The following is a 7,429-nucleotide window of genomic DNA, read 5'->3' as shown; positions in this document are numbered from 1 at the left end:
GGTGGATTTCTGAGTTCGAGGTCAGCCTGGTCTACAGAGTGAGTTCCAGGACAGCCAAGGCTACACAGAGAAACCCTGTCTCGAAAAAACAAAAAACAAACAAACAAACAAACAAAAAAACAGGCTACACAACTGTAACATATGCGCAGAGGGCCTAGGTAAGACCCATGTAGAAACCTATTTATATAAAACTCTAGATGACATAAAATAAGAAACACAAAGCCACAGATTAGATATCAAATTAGGATTTGGAATTAGGACATGCAAAAAAAAATTCAAAGTTTAATATAATACCAATGTTCTTCAGTAGAAAACATGCCCTTTAGATGCTTCTAAGGCTCTAAGGCCAAGCTTAAATCCACAACCAGTTATCTTAATCCTGATGCTTTTAAGACTTCAAATGATCACTTAGCCTCTGTGTCATGTGCTTTCCTACCCATCATGCCCATCCAAAGAAGATTAGTTTCTTCTTCCAGTAAGAAAAAGGAGAAATAACATTCCCAAGGAGGGCAGGAGAACGTAGAGACGCTGCAGCTCCCACAGCCGTGCTGTTCCTATGCTACTGGGGAACTACCTCAGGTGTTTGTATGTGTGCGGGGACTGCTCCCTCATCCTACCAACAGCTTAAGTGTAATAATGATAATATTGATTCTGTTTCTGTTAGAATGAGCCAGGGGTAGACAATTGGAAAAGGAGGGCAGACTTCTGGGCACCTATGACATATGTTCTATCAAATGGGGTATGTTTTGATTCTCAGCACTTTAGTATGATGCATAAGCTCCAACAAGAAGTCAGAAGAATGGACACACAAGGAAACATGTTTAAAGTGATCCAGCTGCTAATGAAGTGCTAGTATTCCAACTCATACCACTCTGACTTTAAAACTTACACTAGTACCTCTAGACCACATTATACTTCAAATAACTTTCCAAGATAAGCAAAAAGTCAAGGAAGAAAAGCAGTAACAGGGTATCAGTTACTTATCTCATTCGTAGACTAGAACATTTAATAACTAAACAACTGCTAATTTCTATATGTTACACACTTCAGTACTGCTGTCAGGAATTTATAATCCAGCTCCACCATGACAATTTCTTAGGAATTCAAAAATACTTTTAATATTTTAGCTATATAGCGATTTTACTGACCAAAATTGTTAAGATAGAAAATAAGTAGAACAGTGAGGATAATTTTTAACACTTTTGTTATTGTTGTTGTTTTGAGACAAGGGTTTGTCTGTGTAGCCCTGGCTGTAGTAGTCCTGGAACTCTGTAGACCAGGCTCACCTCAAACTCAAATCCCAAGTGGTAGGGTTAAAGGCATGCACCACCACCACCACCTGGCAATTTTTAACAGTTCTAAGTAATAATTTTACTGAACTACAACATGCAAACGCAAAAAGTGCTCAAACTAAACTGTCTACTAACAGAATATATATTCACATCAGAAAAAAAAGTACCAGCAGCTTGAAATCTCCAAAGTACCTCCCCTGTTATCATTAACTTTCCTTTCTTCTTATCTATTATCAAGGATAATTTTTGCTTATTTTTTTAACTATAAGTAATATACTTTATGTGTGTTTAGCTTCTCTTGCAGTCCATTTTCATTATTGTCTAGGATTCTAACATGACTATACTATAACTCGCTCATTTACAGCTAGTGAATGTTCAGCTTGTTTCTAGTCTGGAGCTCTTATACTAGTGTTTCCGTAAATAGTCTTACTCATGCCTTATGGTAAGTAAGATCTTGCCTTGGCTTGTCTTTAACTCAGTTATCTACCTGTCTCTGCTGAGATCAACGGTATAAACCATCATGCCCAAGTCTTACTTTCTAAGTAAGTTTTATCACTGATTTCCACTTCAAACCCTTTTATTTATTTTCATTTACTTTTTAGTTTTTGCTTTTCTGAGATAAGATTTCACTTTGTAGCCTAGACTGACCTCAAACTTGCCATCCTCCCGCCTCACACCTGAGGTAGGCCCCTCATTCTGTGTATCTCCAGATTTTAGTGTATCTTACTTTGTTGCCAACTATAATAGGTGGTACTTATTCATTGTATGATCACTACCTTTCATTCACTCATGATCCTGTCACACACTAGAAGATGCAGAGCTAGGATCACAAGTATGTACTACTATACCTGGTTCAATTACACATTCTATAAGGGAGTATCTTATATCTCTCTAGAAAAACAAAATATCATCTTATTAACCTAGTAAATCTTGTGTTATTGCAAATAGGGGTGTGGGAGAGAGGATCATGAGCAATATAAATGTCATTTCTGGCATGTTCCATTAATATACAATCAGATTCACTGTAGAATAGAAAACCCTGAAAATGCATACTGGGGCTGGTGAGATGGCTCAGTGGGTAAGAGCACCCGACTGCTCTTCCGAAGGTCTGGAGTTCAAATCCCAGCAACCACATGGTGGCTCACAACCATCTGTAACAAGATCTGACTCCCTCTTCTGGAGTGTCTGAGGACAGCTACAGTGTACTAATATATAATAAATAAATAAATCTTTTTTAAAAAAGAAAATGCATGCTGAAGCATTCCAGCATTGAGTAGTTTCTCAAGAGACATCCAATCAGCCAGTACTAGAATGTAAAGAGCACCTCTAGGTAGCTTAGTAGGAACCTTTTTTAGCTCCTGCATAGCTGTTTCTTACTACATAGAGCAGTAAAGGTAAACAAGGAAGGTTCTGGAGAGCTCTTGCCTTTGAGCCCAGTCCCACCAGCCTATTTCTCCAAAGAGCTGCCCTTTGCTCCAGACCCAAGCACATTCTTCTACATCTCCCATGAATCCAAACTGGAGAAAATTATAATCTTGCAATGAAATTCCTCTGTATTTACATTCTAACATTTCCAAAAACCTTTGGGGTTAGAATGTAAATAGAGAGGAATTTGTATTTACTGATCAGTAAATACAAAATAGATTCTGTCACCACCTATTAAAGGGTTTTAAGTCTTTTATTACTATAATGGAGGAGGTACTTTCTATTGCCTGTAAGTCATACTTTAACCTGAAACTGACTTTCATTGACATAATGCTTTCTAAAATAAAAGACTGTCTCATCAAGTCCAGATAAAAAGTTTGCAGTAACTTATTCATATCCTGTCCTTAACATTTCATTTCTCATCTCTCCAAGATGTCCAGATGCCAAGGTATGAACTCGACTAAATGATCCCTTAAACAATTCCCATGTCAATGTCCTGAGTTAGGCTTCAATTCCCCCTATACACACCTCCTTCTCATTATTGTAAGCTATGCCAGTTGAAAGTGTTCCCTGGCTGTCATACCTTTAGGTAGAAAGCGTTTCCTGCTTCAACACTAGCTTTTTAGTAATCAGGAGGGGTATCCTAGCTACCAGAGTTCACAGAAAGTTGCAAAGGTTATGGGGAAGGAACAACAAGATAGCAAAGAATGACAGAGAATGTCAGCCTTTAGGCAAGTTAAACCTCCAAAGACCAAAAAACCACCTTCTATAGTATGTGACAGAAACATGAATTTCAGATGATGATCACACACAGAAGAAAAGGTCAGCCATTAAGTGAGATATAGTAACATATACCTTTGATCCCAGCACTCAAGAGGCATAGTCAAGTGAATCTCTGAGAGTTTCAGGCTACCCAGGGCTACATAATAAGAACCTGTCTCCAAAAAAGGAAATCAGCTTTTCATAGTCAGCAATAAAGCAAGACTAAAATGTAGGGAATTTGTATCAGGTGGCGAGGCTGGTTTTGATGAGCTTCAGGGCCATTTCTTATTCTGTTTTTCAAGACAAGGTTGCAAGCCTGGAACTCATTATGTGGCCCAGATTGGCTTCAGTCCCTTTGAGATGCTAAGCTCCCTTCACAGATGATCCCTTTTGGTGCCCACTCTGACACTTCAAACCTTTGGAGCAAATGGCACACAGGAGAACTCAAAGACAGATACCCAAATGTGAACCTCAAGCAAGATACAGGCCATCTCACCAGTCTTACCTCCCTTGTCTGCAGTTACTGCAGCAACTCCTCACCCACTCTCTTCCATCTTAGTGTTGGCTCCCTTTTCCCCAGCTTACAAATGTATAACCTCAAAGACTGCTTACTCAAGATTCTGGAACCAAGTTTTTCTGACTCCATGACCCAAGATCCTTCTACCATACCAGGTCGCTTGGCTCCTTGTATCAAAAACTTCTCCACCTAGGCATGGTAGCACAGACCAGCCTAAAGTCTCAGCTGCTCAGAGGCTAACACAGGAAATCACTAGAGGCCAGGGTTAAAAGGCCAACCTAGACAACTTCTCAAACAAAACAACAGAACTAAACAAAAAACCCTCAAAACTTCCCTAGAATTCCTCCTATAAAGGTAAGAGACTGTTGACACAGACCTTACTCCCAATCCCAACATAGAGTTCTCATTATGTAGCCCTGGCTGGCCTAGAACTCTTGTGTGTGATAATCAAAGTCTTGCGCCACCACCATACCTGGATGGTCTCTTAAAAGTGTGATTGACTACAGACTGACAAGGATTTAGATACAAAATAACTGGAGAAAACTGAAGCTTCATATTGATAGCTGTGTCTCCAATTAGAATGCCCCTTTGTGGCTGAACAGCCTTGAACCTGTGATTAGGCTATTCTTGCTGTTATCAGAAACTAAAGGTATCAGAGCACTTTCTCACCCATGTGCCTGAAAGAAGGGTCTGCATCCTTAAAAGATCTGATATCATTACAATATCAACTGTATTGTGATTTTAAAATTTCCAGCTTTTGGAAAGAGAAAACCCAAAAGGAAGAGCCACCATGCTTTGGGGGTGGGAAAGGGGGTTGCCACTTTATTCCATGAATATTCTATCACCTCATAAATATTCAGAAAAACTTTAAAATCCACAGTGTAGAACCCACTGGGCTGCAAGTCACTTACTCCAATCTCTTTTTGGAAATGTTTGCTTGGCTTAACTTACACTGTCTCTTGAAATATCCAAAGAAAAAATTAAAACTGTAACTGCTAATATTATTAAGAAGATACTGTTTAATTTCAAATATTTTATTCTGGATACCAGATCTTATAGCCCAGGCTGGCCTAAAACTCTATATAGCCTCCACCTCCCCAGTACTGGGATTACAGATACGCACCACTACGTAAGTTTATTCAGTGCTAGGGATGAAACATGGTTTCCTACATGCTAGCCAGCCCTTCCTATTATGTTATATACACAAATATTTTAGTCATCAGACTTTCCAATGGAAGCTAACATTATATTTTGTAAAATTTTTCACTTTGATAAATGAGATTTTCTGTAGCTTCATAGCATCAATCAATTTTATCTCTGGGAAAGATAAATATGCTAAAAGAATGTCTACTGAAGTCCAATTCAAATTCCCTGCTTAGTATAATGGACATTTTATTGCTGGGCATGCTATCCCAACTGTCAAGTTCGGGTAAAAATGCACCAATTAAATATGCAGCACTTAGCTATCAGTAGTATCATCAACAATTTACTCAACTTAAAGTGAGGGAAAACCTTCCCTTCCCATCTTCAAGCTTGCTATCCAGAACCCAGTTCTTTTCCTGAAATCTATTCAAACATCACATTCTCAGTGAAGCCTGACTTCCTCACCATCCAATTAAATTAATGCCCTCACCATTCCTTCAGCACATCGTCCAGTTTCTTCCCTGGAACTGACCATTCTCTGAGCCTTTGTATCCCCTCGGCATCCAAAACTCTGGGGGAGAATGGCTCCTTGACCAGGTCAATTGAATCTCTGGAAGTAGTCCTAGTGACTAAAGCTACGCACATCTGTGTTTAATGAAAGAAGGAAAGAGAATCACCTCACAAGTTTTCCACTCCAGTTGGTTCCTTATATTTTTCCACATCACCATTTTGGGACTAGGGATGTTACTCAATGGCAGGGCCGTCCCCAGCACCACAATAAGACGAAAAAACTAACACCACCATTTGCAAATCTCTTTGAGGCTGGCAGAGTAGCTTGGACTCCATTTTCAGAGAACAGTCCCTCAAACAATGCTGAGGAGAGAGGCGAGGCTTGGCAAGAACGCCTGGTGTCCCAATTTCATGGACTGACATTGAGCCCGCCAGAGGGACCCCGTCCAGAGCCGTGAGGAAAGCGCGAGCCCCGGAGAGCCTCCATGTGCCGACGAGCTCTTCCCTCCCGGCCGCGCCACGGGTTCAAAAAGCATCCTCCGCTTCCCAGCTTCCCAGCCGGAGACCCACCAAGTTCCTCGGAGGCTGGCCCGCCCGGCCTCACGCCCCGCACTAGCGGCCCCCGGGACCTCCCTCTCCCACCTGGACCAACCAGCACAGCCCCGGGGGCGGCGCCGCAGGCCGTGGCCCTCCTATACGGGGGACGATTGGCCAGCCCGGCCGTCACTCAGGAGGTCGTGCCCTGCCCACGCCTCCCTCCCTCCCCTTCCACCCTCCTAGTCCGGAAAAACGGCGGTTGGGCCAGGGCGGCAGCCAACGGCAGGCGGGGAGAGCCGGGGTGAGGAGCGGGGGACACAGGAAGAAGCGGGCAGGCCGGGCGCGCGCCGAGGGGAGCCCGGCCGGCCGGCGCCGTGGGGACAAGATGGCGGCGCTGGCGGAGGGCCAGGCGTGAGGCGGGGCCGCGGACATTCCCCCCTCCGCCCCGCCGGCCCGGTCGGGACAGCGGCTCGCCGGGCTCGGCCGCGGGCGGGGAGGGGAGTGGAAGAGAGGGGAGGGAAGGGCGCGGCCCGGCCCACTATGCAAAGCGCCCGCCGCCGCCGCCACCGCCCCGTGGCAAAGGTAAAAGGCCGCGTTCAGCCTCCGCGGCCTCCATGGCGGCGCAGGCCTGCCCTCCTCCTCCGCCGCCGCCGCCGCGCCGCGGCTGGGCCCGGCGGGCTTTGCTCTTACCTCAGGGTCGGGCGCCACCACAACCGCGGAGCAGATCCCGTGTCTGCAGCGGGCGCCCCCGGCTAGGAGGGCAGGGCGCGGGCCGGGCAGGCGCCGGAGGGCAGGAGCCCGGGGGCTCGGGCGGCCGGGACGCCGCGGCGGGCCGGTGCGGAGCGGGGCGGCGGGCCGGGCCCTGGCGCCGCCGGGGTCGCGGAGGGACCGCGCTTTGTTATTGTTTTTGTCAGTGAAAGGTCAGAGTTCGTGACCCCGGTGCCGCTGCCGCCGCCGCCCGCGCGCTGGGAGGAGGAGGGCGAATGTTCCTCTTCCTCTTCCCGGCGCCAGCCTCACCGCGGCGGCGGGGGGCGGGCGAGCACGCGATTGGCTGAGCGCGCGCGCGCACCGGAACGCCGCCGCTGCCGCTGCCGCTGCCGCCGCCGGAGCTGAAGCCCGCAGGCCTGGGCCGGGCAGGTGCGGCCGATCCCGTAGGCACCGCTTGCAGACTGGAGAAGCCGGCCCTTGCCTGGCGCCGCGCCGAGATGTTGCAAGTGAGCGGTTTCCTGGGAGTGCACTGGGC

At 46.0% G+C, this 7,429-nt stretch overlaps 1 protein-coding gene across 4 annotated transcripts in view; it reads right to left on the bottom strand.

The window, feature by feature from the left end:
- Nr2c2 (nuclear receptor subfamily 2 group C member 2) overlaps positions 1-7,208 on the bottom strand; it is a 66,852-nt gene extending 59,644 nt beyond the window's left edge. For 3 of the 4 annotated variants that reach the window (XM_029535002.1, XM_029535005.1, XM_021191524.2), the window contains exon 1: positions 6,877-7,208. The gene's annotated coding sequence lies outside the window, so the exon portion shown is untranslated. Of the gene's footprint in view, positions 1-5,816; positions 6,365-6,876 lie in introns of those variants that run through there. The other variant, XM_021191523.2, reaches the window with a different exon arrangement.
- Between the last annotated feature and the right edge of the window lie 221 nt (positions 7,209-7,429).

This window comes from Mus pahari, chromosome 2, assembly GCF_900095145.1.
Source record: "Mus pahari chromosome 2, PAHARI_EIJ_v1.1, whole genome shotgun sequence".
In the NCBI taxonomy this organism is placed as follows: Eukaryota; Metazoa; Chordata; class Mammalia; order Rodentia; family Muridae; genus Mus; species Mus pahari.
Note: the sequence above shows the minus strand (reverse complement) of the source record. Positions and strands in the feature narration are given on the sequence as shown.